Source organism: Urocampus carinirostris, chromosome 5 (assembly GCF_059441175.1).
Source record: "Urocampus carinirostris isolate Australia breed hairy pipefish chromosome 5, RoL_Ucar_1.0, whole genome shotgun sequence".
NCBI lineage: Eukaryota > Metazoa > Chordata > Actinopteri > Syngnathiformes > Syngnathidae > Urocampus > Urocampus carinirostris.
In genome coordinates, this window is record NC_142353.1 from 13,757,957 (window position 1) to 13,784,518 (window position 26,562).

Sequence of the window (26,562 nt, forward strand, 5' to 3'; positions counted from 1 at the left end):
CACACAACGACTTTGGTGAGCTACTCCGGATTTTATATTGTCCCTGTATCTTGTTTCAGACTGAACCGGATGTTTCTGTGATAAGCGGTGCAGATAATGGATGGAATGTAGTGTCTATTTTTGAATTAAACTCAATTCCAAGTGTTTATTGTCATATGCACAGTAAAGTTGCGAGTGAAAAAGAAAATAGAAACTAAGGAATGTTTGGCATTTCTTGAATCCCAAGACTTTAACCTTCCGAATGATGGAACGATGCATTTGAGTGACATCGTACGGACACCGCATCTGCACGTGTCTATGACATGTATTTGCTTCTTTGCAAGCTTCGGGAATGTTAAGGGGGTAATCAGTTTGACTGAATCATCTGACTGTTTTGTCGACGTTCCCATTGTAGCGCCTTAAAATCCGGTGCGCCTTATCTATGGAAGATATAGGACCAAAAACTATTTTTTGGGGGTACGCCCTATATCCCGGTGCGCCTTATAGTGCGGAAAATACGATACTGTATTACATACAAATACATAAGTGCTAATGAATACAAATATAAATACATACATCATTATAGATATAAAATGCATGAGCTATGCTTTCATTTAAACATTAATTCAGCACCAGTATAATCAACTATACAGAAAATGTATATGATTGGCCTTTAACACTACATTTCACAAAATGCATCACTCCAATGTGCACAAGGTCACATCCAGATGCTTTTTACGAAAGAAAGGAGTGCTGTCATCATTGCTGCAGAGGTTGAAGAGGTGGGGGGTCAGCCAGGAAGTAATCAGACCATATGCTGCACACTTCATCAAATCTGTGTGTATGGTTGTTGCTCCAGAAATAATCATCTACTGAAGGCTGTCCACAAAAAAGCCCACTAAAAGTTAGCTAAAGATAAGTCAAAAAATTCCATGGCTTACTGGATAAATATCCTCTGGTCTGATGAGACAGGGATTCATTTATTTGGCAGTGTGATGATGAGATAAAAAAGTGGGCAGCACGGCGGCAACCAGGTGAGGAGTATGAAGACATTTGTGTCATGCCCCCAGTCAAGAACGGTGTTGAGAATGTCATGGTTTGGGGCTGCATGAGTGCAACTAGAGTTGGGGAGTTGCGTTTCATTGAGGTAAACATGAATTCAAGCATGTACTGTAAAATACTGGAAAAGAGAACGATACCCTTCCTCCAGAAACTGGTTCACAGGGTGGAATTTCAGCCTGACAATGACCCAGAACACACCTTTAAGATGAACACACATTTTAAAGGGGCTAAGGGTTAAGGAGATCTAAACCCAATATCACATATTTGAGCCATCCTCAGGAAGAAGATGAAGAAGCACTAGATCCTGAATATCCCCCAGCTTCGTCATGTTGTCATGGCAACCAGTAAGGCTCTAGTGAAATCTGAGCCCAAAAGATAAAGGCGGTTCTGCAAAATCATGGTGGCCACACAAAATATTGACACCTTAAGAACTTTCACTTTAGGGTGTACTCACTTTTGTTACCAGGGGTTTAGCTACAAAAGGCTATTTGTGTTTTTTGAGGGGAAAAATAAATTTACACTGCTGTATAAGCTTCAAACAGACTACCTTTCATTGTGTCAAAATGATGTTACTTCGGTATTGTTACATTAAATATTATAATGAAATATCTGCAGAAATGTGAGAGGTGTTCTCACTTTTGAGAGATACTGACATTAATTTCACCCCTATTCTGGCATGAATCTAAATTAATCATTGGTGGTTTGGATCAACAATTTCAGTTAAATATATCATAAAGCGAGCAAACAGTGATACTTCAGAGAAGTGAAATGAAGTATATGGTATTCACAGAAGGTGTGCAATATTTACTTAAACAAAAGAAGGCAGGTGCATTAATTTGTGTATCCCGCCCAAAATTGGATTGATATGTAGCAGAAATAGAATTGAAGATATTTTTGACCAGTCTTTACAAACCACCTACAGTTCAGTCAGGTTTAAGGGTTTCTGAGCATAGACATCCAGCTTTAAAGGTCATATTAAGTATTCAGCACCCGGGCAACATCAACTTTGTCACTTATTCTTGAACATTTTTCATTAGTATCTGCTGATTCTCAATAGTTTCCATAAAACCTTCAACTCTAACAACATTGCCAATACCTTAACTGGCCAAACAGCCCTATAGAATCACACACATTGCAATGGGTGGCCCGTTGGGGGCCGAACACCCGTCCACCCAAGTACCCCCAACAGCATTCATGAAAAAAAACACGTGTTTGTTTTTGAATGCTTTATTCTTCTACCATGCATACAACTCATTATTATGTCCAAATAACTAAATTTTACTTTGATCAGTCCACAGAATCTAATTCCAAAATGAAGCTGGCTTGTCCAAATATGCTTTAGCTTACCTAAAGCAGACTTAATAACAACAACAACAACGACAACAATGACAACAACAACAACAACAACAATAATAATAATAATAATAATATAATGATAGTAATAATAGTATGACATTATTCATTATTATATTAATTATAAGTTTATGTCTGTTTTATAGTTATGTGCAATATGTCGTGTCCTCGTAATATTGCACCAACATCGCATGACGTGGGAGTTACACACTGGTCACTATCATAACATTTAACACAACATATCACGTAATTAAAAATACGACCACACAAAATACTCCGAGAAGCAAAATACTCAATTAAAAATGTGTTGGTGTTGCAGTTGCACTGCTTGTTTGCAATGGAGGGGTTCCATGCATCCTCCAACTGCAATTGATCTTGATTGATCTTGACTTCAATGCCAAAGATTTTTCCATGGCCACTATTTAGTTTACTATCTTTCTAAAATGATGGAATTCCTATCGATTGACCATTCTTCTTATTGATTGGCCATGCAAGACGCAGAAGTGAAAATGTCAACAGCAGGTACCATCATCTTCACCATGACAATGCAAACTGTCAGGAACAGTGACAGGACCCACTTGCGTACATTTCTCTCAGTTTTATTGGGAAGAAGGAAAAGGATTGCACACGCAATCCGGTGATCGCTGGTCGCGGGGGGAAGGCCGCTCTGAATGCGGAAGTGGGACTTCCGTGGCGAGTGATGGCAGTGTCAGGGGCAGAAAAAACAGGTCAGTAGCCGGGTCAGGAGAGCAAATAATGTGGTCGAGATCAGCAACGAGTCGAAACCCAGGAGAGGAGAGTAGACGTGGTCAAGAACGAAAAAATGGGTCAAAGCTGGGAAACTGACGGGAGCCAAAACAGGAGTGATTCAGGGTCGAAAAGATTGCCTAGAATAAACTGAGGCTCTCAGGCGGACTGACAACAGGCGACAGAAAGGAGTGGGTTTAAATAGGGACAGGGAGCCAATCAGAGTTAGAAGCGGGCACAGGTGATTCACATCAGTAATTATGACAGCAAACCACACTGCAAACCACACTGACTTTAATTCATACCCACCACCTCAAACACCCAGATTACATTTGGTGTGACTTTAGCGGTGTAAGAAAAAAGAAGAAAAATCCGCCAAAAATATTTATTCTTCTAGGTGGGCCGCTACCAAACGACCCACACCCCGCTACTGGTCTGTGGTTGTAGGGGACCCCTGGTCTATCTAACGTATATCAGTAAGCTATTTTTGGGTCAAACGTTGGTAAAAATGCACTGTGCTGCCTATTTATGCAAGCAAGTTCATAATTGTACGTCCATGAAAAAGAGTCCAAGGTCTACTGACTCTTGGCCAAAGTGAGCTAGGGTGAACTGGTGCATAGCCGTTACCCTATTGAGATAAGTGGCATAGTAAATGGATGGATGGCTAGAATGATGTTGAGTAATAATAGAGAAGCGGCCGTATGTGCTTCTTTAGCTATTCAAAATGCTGTTTGCTTGGAGTGGTAAAAAACGAGCATTTGTTTATTCTGAGAGGCAGACAACCCAAAGCAAATTCATAAACAAGTGTCCTTGTTCAAAATGTTGAAGACTACATAATGAAGAAAACGGAGCAGCTGAACTGCATTGAGTTCTGTTCCCATTGAATTATGTTTAGAAAATCAATTGAAACAAAACATAGGCATTATAGGTCATAGTGTTTCCCTATTCTGTAACGACCTAGTCCCAACCCCTGACCTGCTACATCACCCCTTGGATAATGCTAGAAAATGAAAATGGAAAGTGTGATGTCAAGGCTTGCTTTCCAAAGGGGAAATGAGAAAAGAAAGCCAGCCTTGAGATAATGTTGGGGAAGATGGAAGACATGACCTCCACTCCTGCATTGAGTATTTGAACTAAATTAAGCTGGCAACCGTCATGAACTCGGGCTGACACATTTCCTTTCGAATTTCGACACTCGCTGGCTCAGAACAACATTAAATATTGAAAGTGTCAAGACTTATTTGAATTAAAGATGTGGATGCTAAAAGGATTTTGCCTTATCTGTACCTTCTGTTGCTATGTTTGCCTAGGGGAAACCGCGGAGGTTTCCTTCTCTTTTGCTTTTATGTTTATCTATTTCAGTACAATGAAAGAACTGTGCTAGGGGTGTGTGAGGCCAGAAATGTATGTACAATATTTCACTACTTTTCTCAAAGTTCTTTTATATATAAGTAAAACTCATGATTGAATAAGATCAAAAAGGGAAGAAAGATATAATGCAGAGGAAAAAAGAGTAAAAAAAAATAACGAACCTACCCACAGGGAGTGTCAAGAGTAAAATACAATGGCAAGATTTGGATAAAAATGAACTGAAAAGATAACGTTTATTTTCAGTGACTTCATAAAGACTTAAATGGGAGGACATGAATTACAAAAAGAAGTCATTCCAAAGTTGAGGGCCTCTAAATGTCATTTTACTGGAAGTCATCGGACAAGAGGGCAAGTGAAAATTGCAGGTATTCATACAGGTTGGGTAAAATTCAAATAAAGAGGAAGTAGAAGAATTAAAAGGAAAGAGGGAGATTTTGCTTATTATGCACTTTTTAATTGCACGATTGTTACAATGCACTATTCTTTTTAATTGCATTATTATTACAACTTAGGTCAGTTACTTAGGCCAGTTTTTTCTAAATACATTGAAATTATTTGCTTTTTTATCCTGATCCTTTTATCTGGAGTACCACGTCTAATCTCCTTGCATACAATGTTTCACAACATTGATATCAATGACAATAAAGACAATTCTGTTCTATTTTATTCTTGAGCATTTAAAAAAATGAAGTACTGTACTTAGGCTTACGAATGGGTGGTATACCTTCTCCAAAAAACGGTGAGAAGACCATATCTATGCCAGATAGGTAAGTTTTGGGATAGACGTTGGTTAAAATTGCAGTTTAACACAGTCTTTAAAAATGTTGGACACAAGGTTACACAAGCAGACAAATTTTCCTTAACAGGAAAAATTATATATTTTCTGATCTATTTGTTAAGTCAAGTCATATTTAATTGTACAGGCCACAGTTACACAATTAAACCATTCCCTGAAGAAGGCAGACTTTTTATATAAAGGTATAACACAACTTTGTCAGAACTAGAACAAATGGTAGACCCAATCGCGTAATGTTTCACACAAAAGTTTATTGGGATAGTGAGGAAACAAACACCAGCGATCCAGTACTCGCTGGACAGAGGGAGCAAGCAGCTCACGGGATCGGAGAGTGATCGGAATGCGGATGTGATTCGTCGGGACGGAAAATCGGAGCGTGGTCAGGGGCAAAAACGGGTCGTTAGCTGGAGCAAACGGGAAAATCAGGAACAGACGAGTGGGAAACGGACGAAGACGGGACCGATGGGAGCCAGAGTCAAAGTGCTTGCCTTGCGTATGCAGAGGTTCGCTAACGGACTGACAAGGAGTGATTGGAGCACTGGCTATGAATAGGAGGGGAATCAATCAGGCAACTAGCAGCAGATGGCGCCAAACGAGCGGGCACAGGTGAGTGCAATGAGCAATCATGACAAACATGACTTATAAAATAAAGTCTTGTTTAAATTTGAGTGGGGTTTTTTGTGCTACAGCGATGTATGAAAGTTTTATTTTTCTGCGGTCTATTATTTTTCAATTATTTCGTTGTTGTGTCCGATGCGCCTCTAAAGCAAAACACATCCAAAAACAATACCACGTATCGAGGTAATAATGAGGATTCATATTTTAATTTCATGCTCATGACTCACATTTGACCCCTTTTCGAAAGCAATCATTGTTCTAATTAGTCACAATGGTCTCCCTGTGGTATTTACATTCCACAACCACCCCGTGAAACAAAAACCTCTCATTGCTGAAGAAGGCTTCACGCTGCAGAGAAACAAATAAGATCATCATTTATGCGCACCGTGGTGGCAAGCGAGGGCGAGAATCGGTGTAACTTGCAAATGAGAATACACTAACGTGAGAGAGGCTGGCAGAGTGTGATGAGCCGTACACATCTGCAGGGAAAATGAGGCTGCTAAAACATGGAGGCGAACGTGCATCAACTGACATCAAAGGTAAGACAAGGCTGCAGTGTTTTTTGTTTTTGTTTTTAAATAAGAGCATGTCAACACAACGCAGCCTCATCTGACAATCGTCAGGTGCATTGTGACTTGAGTTTCAGCTGGGCTAAAAATAGCATCATGTATTCTCATCTCATATCCTTCTCCTGGTCACAGTCCTGTTTTTAAAATGTGGAGGACAAGTAGGAGGAGGAGCAGAAGGAAGATGGGGAGGACGAGGAGAGCCGAGGGGTGCAAGGACGCAGAGAGAAAATATCCCCGCGGATCATCAAGAAATAAAAAAATAAGAAGTGCTGATTAAGTCAAGTGGAATATTTTAAAATGCATGTGTGGGCATGCTTATTTGTGCCACTGTGTGATTGTGGAAGCACGGCTGTGAAGTGTGGCCATAATATTTGGAGACGGTCTTCTAGGAAGCAAAAGAGCATCTCCTCCTTGTATCCTCAAGAGCCAAAACACAACACGTTTCCCTGACAACTGCCAGCAAATGACAAATGGCAAAGCTGTCCAACTCCCCTAATTTAAGAAGTCACAGTGAATCGCTATGATGGAGCCATGCACTTGTGTTCTGTATGGGGAGGGCTGTCAGGTACTTAGCATCCACAATTGGTCACAGAACCAGATTTGACATTCAAATCTTTTGCATCCCCAATGAGAATTAAAAACTAATTTCATTTACTGATAAATGGCCTTTGCAGAATATTTAAATTCTCTTCAAGCAATGTAAAGCTTTTACATATTATAGAGATAACGGCTCACCGCTCATGAGTTGCATTTGCTAACAAAAAGGCAAAATGGTGTAAAGCAGTGATCAGCAACCACTGGGCCTACACCCAAAAAGCCCCTCAAAGTTTGGGTGCGCGTTTTACCGAGGTATTACAGTAGTAAAATATCGGATTCGAGAAATAACTAATCAGTCGACAGATGTTTGCTGACCTAATTTGCTCAGCGTTGGATACAACGGGAATCAAACCCGGGTATGATTGTAGATGACAAGGGGAAAGGCTTTTAGATTTGATCTCATCCATCCATCCATCCATCCATTATCTGCGCCGCTTATCCTCAGTAGGGTCGCGGGGGTGCTGGAGCCCATCCCAGCTATCTTCGGGCAGTGGGCAGGGGACACCCTGAACTGGTTGCCAGCCAGTCGCAGGGAGCACAGGGACAGACAATTCGCTTGCTCATTCACACCTAGGGACAATTTGGTTAGGCCAATTCACCTGACATGCATGTTATTGGAATGTGGAAGGAAACCGGAGTGCCCGGAGGAAACCCACGCAAGCACGGGGAGAACATGCAAACTCCACACAGGAGGTTCGATCTCATGACCTCAGAACTGTGCTGAACACGCGCTAACCACTGCGCCGCCGTGCTGCCCATTTTTTATCTCATCATCACACTTATTTGTTGTAATGGAGCATTATGGGATATAGGTCAGGCAAAACAATGTGAGTAAAAATAGTGTGATGATGAAACTCTAATGCCTTTTCATATGTTAGCTAAACCCCCTAGTGGTCAAGTGATTACACAGTGGATTATAGATTATAAACTATTATTATTATTGTTATTATCATTATTATTATTATTATTATTATTATTATTGTTGTTGTTGTTGTTGTTGTTGTTGTTGTTATTGTTGTTGTAGTTATTGTTAATGTTACTAATATTACTGTTGGGCCGGGCCATGAGTATATGTATGTAGAAAATGTTGCCAACCACTGGTATACATGTTGTTAAGTGAATCAGTCGATGTTTTTATTGTGTTTTTGGACATTAAAACTTCTTAAAATGCCCTTGTTTCTGTGATATAAGAGGGGGAGTATAGAGAAATCATTGATTCTGTTTGTACTATCGGACACCCGCAAAGAAGTTTACTGAGGATGCCAGGGCTGTTTTTTATTTACTGTTATTGAGCACAATTGTTTGTTATTTTGGCTCACTGTCTGTTGTTTAGACTGTCTCACTGTTGTTCATTCTACATTATAATCTAGCATAAAAAACTTGTAGAATTGAATTTTGACATTTTTTCTCAATGCAAGCCTAAATACAGTAAATTTAATACTTTTAACCCAAATGAAAGTACATAATATATTAGTAGAATTGTAATAAGTGTCTACACCATGACACAATTCATGTCATTATTTATTTCATTGCCAATAATTGTGTACAATGATACAACTGCAACAAATAATTGGATAAATTGAAAAATATTAAATGTCCAGTAATCAAGTCATGCAACTTGTGGTAAATTCCAACATACACTTCTAGCTATCAAATAGATTTCAATATGTACAGATTTGCGACTGCAATTCAAAAAATTATTAACATTAGATGTGGATTTCCTCAAAGGTCTGTATTAGGACCTTCTTTTTAATGCATATAAATGATTTGTGTAATCTATTAATAACATTTTAATATATTATATTTTGCTTGAACAGTGACCGATTCAATCATGCTGCTTGTCATGATTACTGATGTGACTCAGCTGTGCCCACTCAGTTGGCGCCAACTACCGCAGGTTCTGATTGCTTCCCTATCATTATTTGAACCCGGTCCTGTCAATCCCCTGTTGTCAGTGCGTCTGCGGACCTCAGTGTATACTAGGCAAGCCTTTTTTTGACCCTGACTCCCACCTGTCCCGTTTTTGCTCCCGTCTGTCTCCGGCTACGACCCGTTTTGATCCTGACCACGTGCGCTCTCCCGTCCCCGCTTACGACCCGTTTCTGACCCCGACCACGTTTTTACTCTCCTGTCCTGGCTAGTGACCTTTTTTTCCATCCTTGACACCGTCATCGCTCGCTACGGAAGATCCACTTCCGTGTTCGGAACTCAATCCGAGTACGAGAGCGACTTGCTTCCCGCGCCTAGCGAACAACGGATCGTGGACGCAGCCCTTCCTCTTTTCTTTGATAAAACCTCTGAGAAACGTAACGCAATTGGGTCCTGTTTCTGTTCTGGTCCTGACACTGCTATTGAGTTTGTATGGTATCATGTCTGCACTTTTACTTTTAATGTGTTTATTGGCTTATATATGGGTATTGGCTTTTTATCTCTATTTATTCTGAATATTTATGGATCTTTGCATTAATTTCTTTTAACTGTGAATGGATGACTTGATGCTCTAAATGAAGTTTGGTTGTGACAATGGCAATAAATTTTCTGGTCCCCGAACTCCAATAACAAATGTTTTGTTCACTATTTATCAATTAATCCGAGCTACTCCTGCAATCAACCGGTAGCTCGCAATCTACGTAATGAGCACCACAGTACTAAGGCAAATATATAGTTGGTGCTTTGAAGGGAGATTATTCTGACAGACATTTATTAAAGAATGTTAACATAACAACGAAAAAAGGTTCAATTTATGTCACATCTGCTCCACGCATATGAAAATTACAATCCGTATGTTTGTAAAAGTGTACTAAAAGACTATTTTTGATGGGGGTTGCCTAGTCCTACAAAGTACTATAGCATCAAAGAAATAAAGCTTGTTGCGTGCCAACAAATATAAGTCAGATTTTGTCCGACACCATTGAAGTCCTGATAGATGGATTAAAAAAAAATATATAATAATAATCCATGATATGGGCTTCATATTTAGAGAGCTCAAAGTTACATAACGTGGCACATTATGTAATTCCAAGCTGACAACGGGGATGGATGATAGTAAGACAAATGTCCAGACGCTTGTGTCCAAAATAAAACTGAAATTAATGAGCCAACTGTGAGCCTGTTATCGCATCTCATCCCCGTGCAGTGGCAAACGTTTAATAGTATCAGCAGGAAACAGACAGACCACGCAATATTCAAGGAGAAAGATTGACATCTTACATGTTACCAACATTAGGCAGGATTTTAAAATAATAATGAAATGTTTGTTCTTCCACATCTAACATAAAAAGTGTTCTTGGAGGCTAACTGACTCAGCTCATTTCTGGCAAATTAATGGACTCCATTTGGTTAGCTGTACTTCAACAATATCCATTGAACTTTCTGACATTTAAAGGGCTGGTCTGAATTTCTCCTGGTTCCTTTGATTATACGGCCCTAATAAATGATTCTGTGACAAAACAGATTTAGTATTTGATGAACGTGCACCATTAACCTTAAAATGACACAAGTAAGATAAAAAAGTGAACAGTAATCAATGATCCATTCATTTTTACACCTTGTTTATGAGTAAAAATGCAGGCTATCCTAGCCTGGAATGTGCTGTGTGATGTGACAAAGAATTATAGGGACTATAGGAGAGTACTAACTCACTGCTTTGTCAATTTATAGAATAGAATAGAATTTACTTTTTGTCACAATCACCCGGATCGGGAACACCTGTGTTCAGGATTTGGCGCCAACAGCCAGGACAGCTGATTGGCGCACCCTGTATATTTAAATCCCCAGCTTCCGGTAACACTTTATTCGATTGTACTTTGCGATCTGTTGCCATCTGCTCAGAAAGCCCGTACCTCTGACTCTTTGCCTGCCTCCTGTTTTTCTACCTGATCTCCGTTGCCGACCCGTTTCCGAATCTGCCTACGACCTGCCCTGCCCGCCTGACTCCTGATCTCTCTTCCGAACACAACGACGCCCTTCTTCTCCAGCCCCAACCAACAACACGACGACTATGCCTGTCCGCGACCATTCCCGCCAAGCCTTCACCCGCCTGTCAAGTTCCGTCAATCCGCCAACCAACGGATCGAAGAATCCGACCTTGTCATTTCTTTCCTTTCAATAAAACCAAGAAACGAGCGAAAGTGATCTCAGTCTTCCTTTCGTCCTGCCTGACACTTTTATTGTCATTCTTTGTAACAATGCACACAGAACGAAATGTCGATACACCTGACCCGTACAATTAAACTGTAGCGAGCCGATGCAGCCGCAGCCATTTTAGTCATTAGGTAACCAACCCCCCAATTCCAACCCTTAATGCTGAGCGCCAAGAGGGAGGCAATGAGTACCAATGTTGTAAGTCTAAGGTATGATTTGGCCGAGGCTTGAACCAGCAACCTCCCAGCCTCAGAGCGGGCACCCTAACATCTTGGTTTCTCACCACCAGCATGCCAATCTTTTGTTAAATTGAAAACGTCATGGTCTCATCCCCATTGTACCCTCAATATTTTTTAAATATCTGACCGTGCATCACTTTGCTTTCTTGTTTTGTTCACTATGAGCTAGTTGATGTTTTAGCACTTAGTAGCAGGATTCTTGAGCCTGCTATGGATAAGCTTTTATAAGTTTGATTGTGGTGACCAATGGGAAATCTTGACAATCTTTTTTTGGGGGGGGAATATAAAATTTACTCAACCCTTTTCGGTTGTTAAATCCTTTGCCAAATCTTATTTTGTGTCCACATCAGCGGGATCCCTTTTACCAGCCACACTGTTACTTGACAGATGGAAGAGTTTAAGAGAAACAAACATTTGAACTTACATTCATTTAACAGACAACGTTAATTCTACTTCACCTAGCAAGTGTGATTCTTGAAAGTTGGAGGAAAAGAAAACGCAAACTCTGCACCGACAGCACAGGAAGAACCGAGCTATAATTTGAATCCGAGCTCAAAGTAATCAGAAGTCCAAACCAATTGTCAAAAAATTGAAAACTTTTTATTAGGTGAGTAACTTTTAAATGCTTGGACTAAATAGTTGATTCCGTCTTATAGTGATTAACTGTTCTGTTTCATCACCAACTAATAAACAAAGTAACAAAGAATATTTTAGTACATTACTCACCCATGAGATATATAAACAGAATCAAAAAAATAAACACAAGTCATTTCAAAAGCTTTTTTAATGAGAGCTTTTTGAACTTTATTTTCTTAATCAATCTATCAAGTCAAGTCATGTTTATTTGTATAGTCCTTTATCGCAAGAAGTCTCAAGTCAAGTCACATTTATTTATATAGCCCTTAATCACAAAAATGTCTCAAAGGACTGCACAAGATTACAATTACAAAATTACACAATTACCTGATCTCAAACCAGCATGCGGGCAAGGAACAACTCAAAAACCTCAGTGCGAGGAGAAAAGAGAAACCTTGAGAAAGGACCTCACATGTGGTAATCCCCCTTCCAGGATTGACCAGGGTGAATTACAATTAGCATTACTGTACACATAATAGTAAACATTAGGTAAGATGTTGAAAATGTCCGGAAAGTGCATGACATCAACGACGCCCCCAGCCTGCAAACCAGTCCAGAAAGTCTATGACGGCCACGACGCTGCCTCCCATCTCTGCCAGCTGATAAATGCAAAGGTTGACATGCTGCAGGTCAGATCCTGGTCCGCTGACCCATCCCAAATCTACCTTCTCCTTCGTATCAGCCAGGCAGGCCTCGGAAAAAAACAGGACAAAACAGAATATGAGGTGGGCATCAATCATACGCTTTGGAATAGAAGTGTGTCTTAAGCCTTGATTTAAAAACTTCCGTTGAGGTTACAGATCTTATCTCCAGAGGCAAGGCATTCCATAACACCGGGGCCCGGATGGAGAACGCTCTCAAGCCTGCAGACTTCTTGGCTCTCGGAGTCACAAGTAGACCGGCATTTTCCGAGCGCAGACTCCGTGCAGGAACATAGGGGGAAATCAAATCGGAGAGATAAGAGGGTGCAAGCCCATGCAAACATTTATATGTTAATAAGAGAACCTTAAAGTCACATCTTAAGTGGACTGGGAGCCAGTGCAAGTTGGCCAATACAGGAGTAATATGCGCAAACTTTTTGGTCTTAGTCAAAAGTCTTACTGCCGCATTCTGAACCAGCTGCAAACTTTTAATGCTAGACATTGGGAGACCAGAAAGCAGTACATTACAGTAATCAAGCCGAGAAGTAATAAACGCATGAATTAAAACCTCTGCATCTGATTGGGACAGCATCAAACGAATCATCGCAATATTACGGAGGTGGTAGAAAGCTATTCTAGTAATATTTTTCACGTGTAACTGAAACGACAGATTAGTATCAAATATAACACCTAGATTTTTGACCGAGTCACTATGGGTAATATTACATTTGTCTAGGTTCAGGGTAGTGTTTGAAAACAACTGACGACAGTGAGCTGGACCAATAATCAACATTTCAGTTTTTTCTGGGTTAAGGCGTAAAACATAAAGTGACATCCATCTTTGAATCTCAGTAAGGCAAGCCTCCAGATTTCTACAACTTAAATGTCCAGTTTTTTCCAGTGGCACATACAGTTGAGTGTCATCTGCATAGCAATGGAAACTAATATTATACTTGCGGATAATGTCACCAAGCGGAATCATATAAATACTAAAAAGAAGGGGCCCAAGTACAGAGCCTTGAGGAACACCACAGGGGACATTAGATTGTTTAGAGGTAGGATTGCCATAGTTAACACAATGCATCCTGTCTGACAGGTAGGACCTAAACCACGAGAGTACAGTTCCTGAGATACCAATGCGTTCTAGACGAACCAATAATATGTTGTGGTCGACAGTATCAAAAGCAGAGATCCAGCAGCAGTAACATTGATGAGGCACCGGAATCTATTGTTAAAAGGAGATCATTGGTTACTTTAGCCAGGGCTGTCTCAGTAGAGTGATTTGCCCTAAATGCTGACTGGACAGTTTCAAAGAGGTTATTATCTGACATGAAGTAATTTAGCTGCTGTGCAACGACCTTTTCAAGTAATTTCGCAAAAAATGGCAGATTTGACACTGGCCTATAATTACCTAGGCTTTCTGGGTCAAGGTTAGGTCGCTTAAGCGTGGGTTTAATGACGGCAGACTTGAAGGCTACAGGGACAATACCCGAGGATAGCGATATATTAATAATATTTAAAACTGATGGTCCTAAGATCCCAAACAGATCCTTCACCAGTGAGGCTGGAAACGGATCAAGCAGGCACGTAGTTTGTTTGGCCCTACTGACCATCTGTGTTAGACTATCAAGGGACAAATCATTGAAACTGGAGAATGTTTCTGAACAACCGTCGACACGGTCCATACCTAACACCTCCACATCTTTGATATTGGAGGAGGATACAGCGCGTTCTTTAAAAATTTCATTCCTGATTAGTTGAATCTTTTTATTAAAAAAATCCATAATGTCGTTAGCAGAATAAGTGGAACCATTTGGGTTAAGTTGTTGTCTGGTAAGTTTCGCCACTGTGTCAAACAAAAATTTCGGATTATTCTTATGTTTAACAATTAGTTTGGAGAAAAACGAAGCTTTAGCTGAGGCAAGAGCTACTTTATATTTCAGCAAACTGTCACACCAGGCCAGTCGGAAAACCTTTTAAAACTAGTAGGGGTGTTAGGAGTAAATTTCAACTTATCTTCCGATATAAGAGCAACACCGCCACCTTTTTTGCATGGTCGTGCCAAGTGCGAACTCACAAAGTTAGGGGAAGAAGTCTCATTTAACACTACAAACTCATTTGGTTTTAACCAGGTCTCACAAAGGCCAATAAGGTTAAGATTGTGTTCATTAATAAGGTCATTGACAAGTAAAGCCTTGGAGGCTAGTGATCTAATATTCAGAAGGCCAAGCTTCAGCACTGTGGACTGAGCTGAAACCTTTCGCGAGTTTTGAACCTTAATGGCAACCTTAGTGGTAACCTCCACAGGATTATACTGCCGGTCCCGGGTCTTGTGCCTTGCATGACGGCAGATGCGGCCCGAATTCCATACCACAGGAATATTGTTGACAGGTGGAGTAGCAGGATGACTATTGGTAGAAAATAATGTTATTTCTTCTCCCTCCTCACCTAACAAGGGAGAAACAGAGGTAAGAAGCACAGAAGAAGATGCTATAGAAAAGTATAGATCAGGGTGTATGGTGCAGTCAGTAGAACGCTCTAAACTACAAAAACTATGTGAATTGCATGAATCTAGCATAGCGCTAGTTAGCTCTAGCGTTACAGACTTCACACCCGTGGTTACAGGTTCACTAATCACCTGTGACCTGGCCTGCACTAGTGTAGCCTTTCATGGAAGGCTTAAACAGTAATCTATATTTTTAGAAAGAGTGAGAGCACCTTCCCAGTTAGGGTGAAGGCCGTCTCTTCAGCAGGTCAGGTAGGCCCCAGAAATCAGGCCAGTTATCCACAAACCTAAATCCCTTCTGATTGCAAAAACTTGCCAGCCACGGGTTTAGCGAGACTAGTCTGCTAAACCTCTCATCATTGCCTCTCGCAGGCAAGGGGCCAGAGACAATTACTTGATGCCGACTCATCTTTCTGGCGAGATTACAGGTCCTAGCAATATTTTTCTTTGTAATCTCAGATTGTCTCATTCTAGTATCATTAGAGCCAACGTGAATGACTATATCAGTGTAGCTAGCCCTGTCCTGGTGTCTAGATTTGCTCGTCAGCTCCCTCAAATTAGCCTCAATGTCGGGTGCTCTGGCCCCAGAAATACACATAACCGTGGCTGGGGTGCTAAGCTTTATGTTACGGGTGATGGAGTCACCTACAACTAGGGTGCGGGAGCCAGTAGACCGGGGTGGAGTGGGACTAACTAGGGGGCTGAACTTGTTATGCGTCTGAATTGGCTCACCGTGATTAGCATGCCGTTTAGGGCTAGTGCTAACCGGACTAGCAGGTTCGCTACAACCCACGCTAGCAGTGGTGTCCGAGGCACCTAACATTTTCCGTTTAAACTGCTCTAGCTCACGGACACGTCCCTCTAGAAGGGCTACTTGCCTACGGACACGGGAGCAACCTTTACAGCAACCCATACTCACTTGTAAGCGTCGGATGCCAAAGAGCGTCTTAGCAGCCGTGGGAGGGGATGCCCTTCAACAACGATCGGCAGCAGCTTCCGACTGTAAAACAATTGTGCATGGCACTTACCTTGCGCCAATCGTCCGAGATACTTACCCGAAACTTTTCAACTGTTCAAGATAAAAAGTCTCAATCCAGAATTCTGCTATAGTAGGAATCTGAAGCAATCTCGTAGTCGCGACGACGTGAGCAACACAAAATTCCCACCACTCGATAACCCGGAACCGGAAATCGACCTCGTCTCAAAGGGCTGCACAGACTACTATTACAGCCTCCCCTGATCTTAAACCTACATGAGGGCAAGGACAAGTTTTATGACTTTTTTTGTGGAAAACCCGATTTGGCCCAACCTCACTCAGACCCTTGCTGTGTCAATCCCCAAGTAAATTGAGTTTGAGACCCTTGGTCTAACGACATGAGAATTTACTTTTTCGGTGAACATCAGCATGAAGGTCTCCAAAGGTATCTGAGACAGTGAGCTTCTTAGCTTAGTTTTCACACATTTTTTTGCTCACATAGAACAGAACAGGAAAGGGCCAACAGCCAATGACATGGCATGCATCTGTGAGGTTATATTGTGAGAGGACCTGCTTTTTTTCTTCTTTCCACTTTTGTGTGTGTGTGTGTGTGTGTGTGTGTGTGTACGCGTGCGTGCGTCTTAAATGAATAAACATGGTACCTCTACTTACAAATATCTCTACATATAAAAGTTTAAGGTTACAAAGTACCTGAATGGAAAAATATTTCCTCTAGTTACAAAGTAGTTTCAGAATACAAAGTCAAAAATACAGTACCTTACGCACTGCCATTCGCTGCTCCCAGAGTTCTACCTGGTAACCAGTGCGTATGAGTGAATACGGGCATGCTCTTCGGACCCCCCTCCCGCTCTGTAAACATTCTACTGTATGCTACAGCTACAAAAAGCTATCACTCACAACGGACCCCACAAAAAACATGCAGAAAAGTGGAGGAGAAAAGAAGAGGAAGACACTTTTTCTGGCCATCGAAAACAAAGCAAGAGACAATAGAATGGTATAAAAGCAAACACCACCGTGCAAGGTGAGTTCAAAGACGTCGAGGGGGAAGGAACAGCCGTCATTCTCTCAGCCCAAATTAAGGAAATTTTGGCAAAATTGCTTGAAGTCTCAGAATTTGTGAAAAAAAATCACTCAGAAAAAGTGTTGACAAGTCAAGCATTGTGCTTTATGATCACATCCGCCTGGCGCATGTCTGAAGGATTGTCAAAAACTGGCCAAAGCAGTCGCCATTGGATCAGTTTTTCAAGAAGCACGAGGCAAAAAATATATTTTTATTATATCCTTTATTCTATTTTTTCATTATGTGCCGTTATGTGTAATCTACTTTTAATATGTATTTGTTTCATGTTCTGATGCTCTTTTATGATTTATTGAAAAAAATCATAATTTTGCAGGGCTCGGAACAGATTAGCTCATTTATATTCAAAAGGCATTTCTACTTACAAATAATTCAGGTTACAAAGATACTCCCAGAAAGAATTAAATTTGTACATTGAGGTACCACTGTAGTAGAATATTACTGACAAAGATAATGCATTTGAGAATTTTCTATAGAGGGATCAAAAGTCAGGTAGAGTCCGTCACACATTTATTAAGCAAATATTCAATGTCGTTATGGAGTATTAGCTTTCGATATCAATTACAATCTTCCACGAATTTTAATGTTTAATCAGTTCCTAAAAATCCAGATTTGACTACATCTCTAGCAAGGTTTCTGGTATTGTTTACTTTAAAGTTTGCCTTCTCATTGCATTGACGGGGTTAATACCACAAAAATAAAATTATCATTTTTTTTTAATCAAACATTTTCCTCAAGCACTTAACTACAGTATTGCACATAATCTAAAACAGGTTCCAATATTATTTATGCTTGCTTTATATTTTGACGATGATTTCGGAGCATGGGTCGAGATTTTGAGACAGGAAACTTGTGCTTGGCGTCAGTCTCACTTTTTGCAGGATTTCAATGAATCCTTTTTTTATGTTGACTCTGGATTGTCTTTTGATGCCCTTAGTCTGATCATCCTGAAATTGGTACACCTCAAGTGCAACCCCTTCTAACGGTTTCTTATTTGCTGTTTTTTTTTTTAGTTTTTCCTGGCCCCATGTAGGTTTCATATCATGAGATGTTGTATTGGTGGTCTGTGGAGTCCTTAAGGCGTTTGGTGATTAAGGCCTATACAAATGAATGTGACTTGACATCAGCTGAAAACAATCTCTACCTGGATGTCTGTATCATATCAGTGGAGGAACTCTGCTTTATTAAAACAAGTGAAGATGTTTATGCCATGAAAAAAGGCTTTGAATGATTTTAGAATTTTTCATCAAAATGTACTAGCCAACAAGAAATAGTGAATATTTTAAACATCTCTTAATACAAAGTCTTTTTGTTTTTTTTCCCCGCGGAAGACGCCCATTCACTAAACGTAAATGTACTCCTTGTCAAAATATGGTCGACTTTATTGAATAACATTAAGTACTCGACTTAATTTGGTGTACTGTAATCGGAGATATCGCTCGGCCAAAGCGAGCTATGATCTGAAAATCTTTCATCAGAATGTTCATTACCGACAGGAAAAGTGAACACACAAAGCGAAGGACTTCAGTATTAGCCGGACATGACTAGAATAGAAGAAGAATCAAGGAAGGCAAAGGGTCAGGAGTCTCGGCAGGTTATCTGCTGAGCCAGGGGCACCCGTAAATCTCACTCGGAGAAATGTTGTGGAAGCACTCAGCTAATAGTTTTCTTCTCTTGTTGTGGATACCTTCCACAGACTGTGACTGACAACAGTCTGCACTCACATTCAGAATGGGATGAAATGTTGCTATGATATGATTCAGCGCACTGTGCTTAAAAGCCTCCTCGTGTGGCTCAAAGCGTGAACCGCAATCCAGCAGACATGCAGCGCACTTATCACGTCTCGTTCCAACTCTTCTCGCATCTCCTCCAAGGGGGTGAAGCATCATTGAGATCAGCCCTACTCAAACCGAATGGCGGAGTCATTTTGACTGGGTTGCCCACTGTCTGATTGAAGTGGTTAAAGTCAAACCGCGTTGTTACTCCTCATGAATAAAACTAATTTCCAAGAAAGGACATGGAATGAGTGTGTGGCACAAGAAAAAAACGATTCAATTTTTGTGTGCCAAGCTAAATAAACTTGATGAGAGACTTTTTAACTCAATATGAATTGTTTTTTGCCCCCTGCACCAAAATGTAAAATGGTAAATAGCCCTCTTCTATTTAAACCACATTAGTGTTATTGGATTAGGCTTATTTTGTTGTTTTATGTTGTGTTTCATCTACATGAAGGTACATTGTGCCAGGAATTGCGTCACTACTGATGCTGGATATCGATTTCTGCATGGTGTGTTTTTTAGACCTTTTGGCCATTTAAAGGAGCTGTACAGAATTTGGTACGTTGATACTCTCTGCCATCATCTCCTAGCTTATGCCATAAATGCCACCTAATTTAGCTCGTTAATGATGCATGTGCAAGTATGTGCATTTCTTTAACGCGCTTGAATCTTTCTTTGGGTTTGGGGGGGGTGGTGTTTGGACTCTACTTGAAGCTGTCCTTTTTTTACTTCTATCATTTTCATGCTACACCAACAAAAAAAAAAAACGTATGAGGCTTGACGTCACTCTCGAGCACTCCCCCAGCCCCAATTCCTAGAACATAATGTGTTCTGCCCAGAACAGCTCTGCTAAAACTAAAATGGATGGATGGACCAGACTGTGAGATTTCCACCACATTAAAACGTTCGTGAAAATGAGTAAAACCATGTAATACCAAGCATAGGGATGGGACCGTTCACTTTAAATGTGTTATGTCAGATATGCTTGTTATAGGGATACAATAATCCTGTAACAATTGAAGATAATTCAAACGAATTCTTTCACACATCTGGAATCCATCCATCCATTATCTGCACCGCTTATCCTTAGTAGGGTCGCGGGTGGTGCTGGAGCCCATCCCAGCCATCTCCGGGCAGTGGGCAGGGGACACCCTGAACTGGTTCCCAGCCAGTCGCAGGGCACACAGAGACAGACAACTCACTCGCTCATTCACACTTAGGGACAATTTGGACCGGCCAATTTACCTGACATGAATGTTTTTGGAATGTGGGAGGAAACCGGAGTGCCCGCAGAAGACCCACGCAAGCACGGGGAGAACATGCAAACTCCACACAGGAGGTTCGATCTCATGACCTCTAAACTGTGCCGCACATGCGCTAACCACTGCGCCGCCGTGCTGCCCATACATCTGGAATATTAACTAAAAAATAAACATTCAGCCACTCAGGTGTTTTTTGGAATATTTCATAGCTCTGAATTTGCTTTCTGAGTGCGCTGCAAGCTCAGTGCACAACGTGACTGGTTACTCAAGAGAGGGGTGTTTTCAAATGAGCATCTTCTGAGTGAGAATTACCTTTGCTAAAATAAAAAGGCATCCTTTGTTTTTTTTAATGATTTAACTGTCTTGGAAAAAGACACTGGCATCATTAGAAGGCCAACATTGCTAAATTTCAGTTGATTTCAGTTTGTAGTGCAAGCTTTGGGTGATATTTTCATGTTTGACATTGGGGAATTGGGCCTTAAGCTGAGAAAGTTATGGAAACCAATATTAAAATAAAAACAGTGGAATCTCAGGGGAGAATGTCAAAAAAGAACAGGAAAGTTTTCCAAGTCGAAAGTGTCATTGCACCGGATAGCTCTGAAACAGTTCAAGCCATTTTTCTCGTCTTGTCGGCTTCTTCGGAATCTGCTGTGAAGGAGACTCACTCGTTTGCGGCATGAGAGCGACAGGAGAAACAAGCTTTGCTGTCATCAGGTGTTACAAAAGCAACGTGGCAACCTTGGAGATTTGTCCCGTCAGAAAAAGCCACTCTCTCGAGAACATGAGTCACACCATCAACAGAGATGGTTTAATGTGCACATCTTTGCACTCAGACACAAAGGACCTTCAGCTGGTTTTGCACATTTTGGCCAGTAAAAGCTCACCTTCATGATATGATTAGATGTGCTTGTTCAGTAAGATGTTAACATTGAAAATGTGCTTAACACTCAACTACTCAACAGTACACAAAAGTCCAGAAATCAGAGATCAAAAATCAGTATAATAAAGTATATAAAAAGAACAAGATTTACCGAAACTCAACGTAGTTCCAAGCTTTCAACTTTAAGGCTTATGCTGCCATTCCAATCAGTGTGGATGAGACTCCTGCAGGTCCATTTCCTCACATGGTTAGTCTGTGCCTGCCTTAACATTATTTTTTTTCTTTTTTTACTATCCAATTTTCCAGATTTTTGGGTCGGTAAAAGGAGCGTTTTTTAATCAATGTGCATTGAACGTTTTGTATAGCACTTGCAGTTTGCCTGAAAAGTGCTACACAAAAATATGATTGAGTGATCATCTGCTATGCCAAAATTTCTACAAAAAAAAACGATTCCTCAGGCAGTTATTTTTATTATGGTATGAATATGTGTGATATTGATGAGTTCATCCTGCTTGTTTCTGTTTTTAATATTGGGCACCTACAAATGAGAATGCATAGGATACCAGAGTTTGTTATTTTGACTATTATTCCTGACTGTTGTTTATTATTTTGACTGTTGTGTGCTGTTTACCTCATGGTTATTATTGGCCAATGATGTTGCTGGATTTTAACACAATTTAGGGCGGATCTGCTTTTTGTCACCTAAAAGATTTTATAAAAAGAAATGGCCCGGGGAGGACTTTGAGAACAGATTGGAACTTTTTTTATCTTGAGGATTTTTGTACGGTCTTCGCCTGTTCTTACTGCAAGTTCAAAAATTATTGATGACTTCTCTCCTTATTTTGAGTGTCTACTAAACTATTAATGTATCAAATACAAAGTCTTATTTCATTTTCACTTTATTCTGCAGAACTCACATTACGATAGAGAAGCCTGTCCTAACCTACTGCCTAGAAATTCACGATAAAACCTATGGTCATGGCAAAAAGGAATGCATTTTTGCTTCAAGCGTCCAATTCTGCGTAGGATCAGAGTGAAGAAGAATCACTGCGGTTAATAAATAACAATACGTACACCGGACTGTCCTCACTGGGGGCACTTTAAACCATCAAAGTGAAGTGTTAAGTCAGTTGCGTTTCCATAGCAACTAGACAAGGGACATCTGAGTGTGTGCAAAGAAATAATAACATCATTGTTGTGGTCTTTGGTTAGCAATGTGAACAAAAGTGAAGAATAATGTCAGTATAAAAGTCAGCATTTTGAATCAAAGTGAGTCTGCACAACTGCAATTTTGGCAAAGAAGCTTTCAACTGACTCCATGAAACCTACGGTTAATACAAAGTATGTATTTAGGTGCAAAATGTTCACCAGAAGAAAGTCAATGTTTTTTAATCACAGATTTAACATTTACTCTGAGCCCAACCCACCATTCAATTGAAATACTGAGAAGTGAAGAACGATATGGAGACGACAATACCCTCGAGATGATGGATCGCTGTTTCACGAGTGATAGCAAGAAACCCAATTTAACATGAATGCATCAGTTGAAAAGTGTCCACTATTATCAGAAAGAAAATAACAAATATCTTCTTTTTGTTCATTGTTTAAGCTGGGGATGTTCTTCTACAACCTCAAAGATGTACCTGTTCGAGCCAGGGGAATCAAAAGGATGACAACACAACTGCTCTATTTTGTTTAGTGGTTTTATTTTCAGTGAAACTCTGTATGCTATATAATGTTCAGATTTTTTAAAAATCTGTACCCCACTTTTATATCTTCACTGTAAGCCAATGTGCCCTGCAACTGGCTGGCAACCAGTTCAGGGCGTCCCCTGCCCACTGCCTGAAGATAGCTGGGATGGGCTGCAGCACCCCCGCGACTCTACTGAGGATAAGCGGTGCAGATAATGGATGGATGGATAGATGGAAATCAATGTGTACTACTTCACAATTTAACACTTCTCTGCAATGTTAAAGGATGTGGCGTATTTATCTTGTTTCTAAAAGAAGTAGAACAATGTCTGAGGGACCAAAGGGATTTTCCACAGTTTTGAAAATGGAGCACCACATCGGTTTCGTTTTAAATTTCTGACTAACAGATGATGAAACTCAATTTAAATAAAAATGTTCTCATCATTCTAACGGCCGATACATTTTAAATCTAATCCCTGGTATGTTGAGTTGACGATGGAATTACTAAAACAGGAAAAAATTTGAAGAGGATTTGATGGACTCAGCGTAATTACCTATTCTCGCTTGTGAAAGCACAAACAGCATGTTTGTTTTTCTGCGTAAGATACTTTTTGAAAGAAGAGTTTTCTGGCCACTAAAGAGATTTGTCTAAGCTTAGTAGGAGGAAAAGTTTGTTGTTTTCTTTAATCTCAAAGAGCTGCTACCCAGAGTGTCTCTCCATCCATTGTCTATGGGAAGAACCCTTGTTCAATCGCTGTCACTAAGGCGTCTTGGAAGATGATGTGCCGAAAACCTTTCACAAGAGTTCATTGATTTGACCTAGAGTCCCGCAGAACTCGATATTATCCAGGTGTACAGTTTTGTCCTGTGCTCAGCGAGTTAACGGCTGGAGAGCTGTGACACTGGATGTGGCTTGTTCAAGGATGGTGAAGGTCCTCTTTTCTGTGAAACTTAATTGTTGTTGCGGGCAGCTGGTGTGTCCTATTGTAATTTCACCGGAAGCGAGAGCCTCCGTAGTTGATGCTCTTTTTAAACAGACCTTGGGATGGTGTAATAACAGTCTGTGGTTTGCAATAATCTGTGGTCTTTGAAACTCTTTTTTCTAAATAAAAAACATTTATCTCAAAAGTATGATGGAAACAAGCCGTCATGTGCATCAGTGGTCCACAACCACTGGACCACTAACAGTACTACTGCATGGAAAGAAGAATAAGTTCCTTTATTTTTTTGCTTGTTATTCTTTTGCTGACTCCAACTGTAACTTTGAAGGCAAAGATATTCTCCTGCGGAAGATACAGTGAAAAACTCGATTTCCGAAAATACAGCGTCAGCTATAGCCAATAATCATAGAGAATTCTAAACGGATGCCCACTACATCAATTAAACAAACTAGTGGTCATGGAACCACTTTTGGCAATGAAAGAAAGAAGATCGATCATTGCCGTTCTAGCGTGCATTGAATCCCAACGTCGGGGACACGACAAGCGATGCACGGAGACCAAAACAAAACCAATTTGGGTTATCGTATTTTACAGACTATGTTGTCATCACCTTGTTTTTCAGTAAGAGCCGTATAATACATTTGAAAGCAAAATTGAATTAAACTGTAGATCCTGCTCTCTTCACAAAAGCTACTGGCAATTCTTTAGTCAATTTCATTTCCCTGTGTGATAGCTTGATAATATAGTAAATATATGAAGTAATAATAATTTTCTGAGCCCGTGCCTCTTGTACACAGATATCCCACAACAAATTGTCTTTATTAACCAATACAAACATACATTGCCCATGCCTGTTGCAAGTATAACAGCTTTGTAGGACAAAATTAAATGCCTGAACTAGGAAGCTGTTTTTGTCATGATTACTGATTTGGGGCACCTGCGGCTGCCCCGTTGGCAGATTGGCTCCTTGCCACTTTTTAAACCCCCCGGCTCCCTGTTACCGGGGTCAGACCTTTTGCGAACCTATGCTTCCAGCTAGGCAAGCTCATACCCTCCGACATTTTCCTGCCCTGTTTTCTCCTGCCTGATACCTGTTGCCGACCTGTTTCTGGACCCGCTTCTGCCCTGCTCTGCCATCCCGACCACCGACCTGTTTTGCCCTGTTACCTGCCTGATACCTGTTGCCGACCTCTTTTCTGGACTCAATACCGACCTTGCTCTCCCGTCCCGGCTAGTGACCAGTATCCCTGCTGCCTACGATTATCCTCGCTCGACACGGAAGTGCCACTTCTGCGTTCCAGCCACCTGCTACATGTGTCTGTCGATCATCGGATCGTGGAAGCAAGCACTGCTCTCTCTCTATATATCAATAAAACTAAGTAAACGAACGCTACTGGGTCCTGTCTCCGTTTCTGGCTTGTTTAAATGTATAAATAAATGTATGTCATCCCTGTATACCAAAATAGTCCCTTCTAAATGGGAAAAAAATAACCAACAAACTTCTGAAATTACAATTAAGCTTCACTATATACAAATCTAACAAAAACATTCATTAAATACAAACCAACAAACAATTTTTACATAAAGATGCCGAAGTTTTCCGATGTATACATACATACATACATACCTGTACATACATACATACCTGTACATACATACATACCTGTACATATATATATATATATATATATATATATATATATATATATATATATATATATATATATATATATATATATATATATATATATATATATATTAGAATAATAATAAATAAATAGAAGAAATACAAAAAAATCTAAAATTGCTACTAAAGTAAAAATTATACCATTCCAGCTAGTGTCTTGTTCAGCAAGTAAAACCCAATATTTCAGTAAGATTTGAAAAAAATATGTGAGGGTTTTTTCCTCAATATTTATTCCTTAATTAAGATTCAATCTCTTGTAGTGTTTAATAATTGAGCATGTGTAAAAAAACAAAAAGGAAAACAATAATCGAATAAATTTCCATGAATTTACCTGTATTTGACTCGGGGAAACTCAAGCAAACTGAAAAGTGGTAAAAATAGCACCCAAAAAATCACTTAGATGCAAATCATTGAATGATTGAAAAATAATATTCTTCTTCTTCATTTCATGACAATGTTTACCTGAATTTTGTAACTTTGTTGTTAGCTTTCATATCTATTATGGAAAGGATTCTTTAAACACTTTAGCAAAGACACCCTGGTGCTATTTATTTAATTCGGCATTTTAATCCAGGTGCTAACTGATCATTTCCAATCACTGCGGATAAAAAGTGTAGTTTAGTAGCAAATGTTTCATTGAAGAGAGACATCCACTTACCACACTTGGGTGTAATTGTACTGCCTTAAACACTGCATCTGTGACTTCTATTTTAAGTAAAATAAAATTGGAATGGGTGTTACCTCAAATGTTCTCTGGTAGATAAATGGTAAATATAGTTAGAGTGGGTGGTTTTCTTTGTGATATCCAGTTAACATATTTAAAACTTCAGGTCATTGTTTGACATGGTGCGTCTCATTTTTCTCTTGTGCTTCTCTCCAAATTATCTGGTGGGCCGGATTAAATCTGTAGGCGGGCCTGCTCAAGCCCACAGGCCATATGTTTGAAATTTCTTATTGAGCACTCGATCAAGTTAAGGCTTCACGGGAAGAA

General features: G+C 40.1%; 1 protein-coding gene across 1 annotated transcript in view; it reads right to left on the reverse strand.

The window, feature by feature from the left end:
• rasl10a (RAS-like, family 10, member A) overlaps positions 1 to 26,562 on the reverse strand; it is a 37,658-nt gene that overhangs the window by 7,825 nt on the left and 3,271 nt on the right. The window lies entirely within an intron of this gene.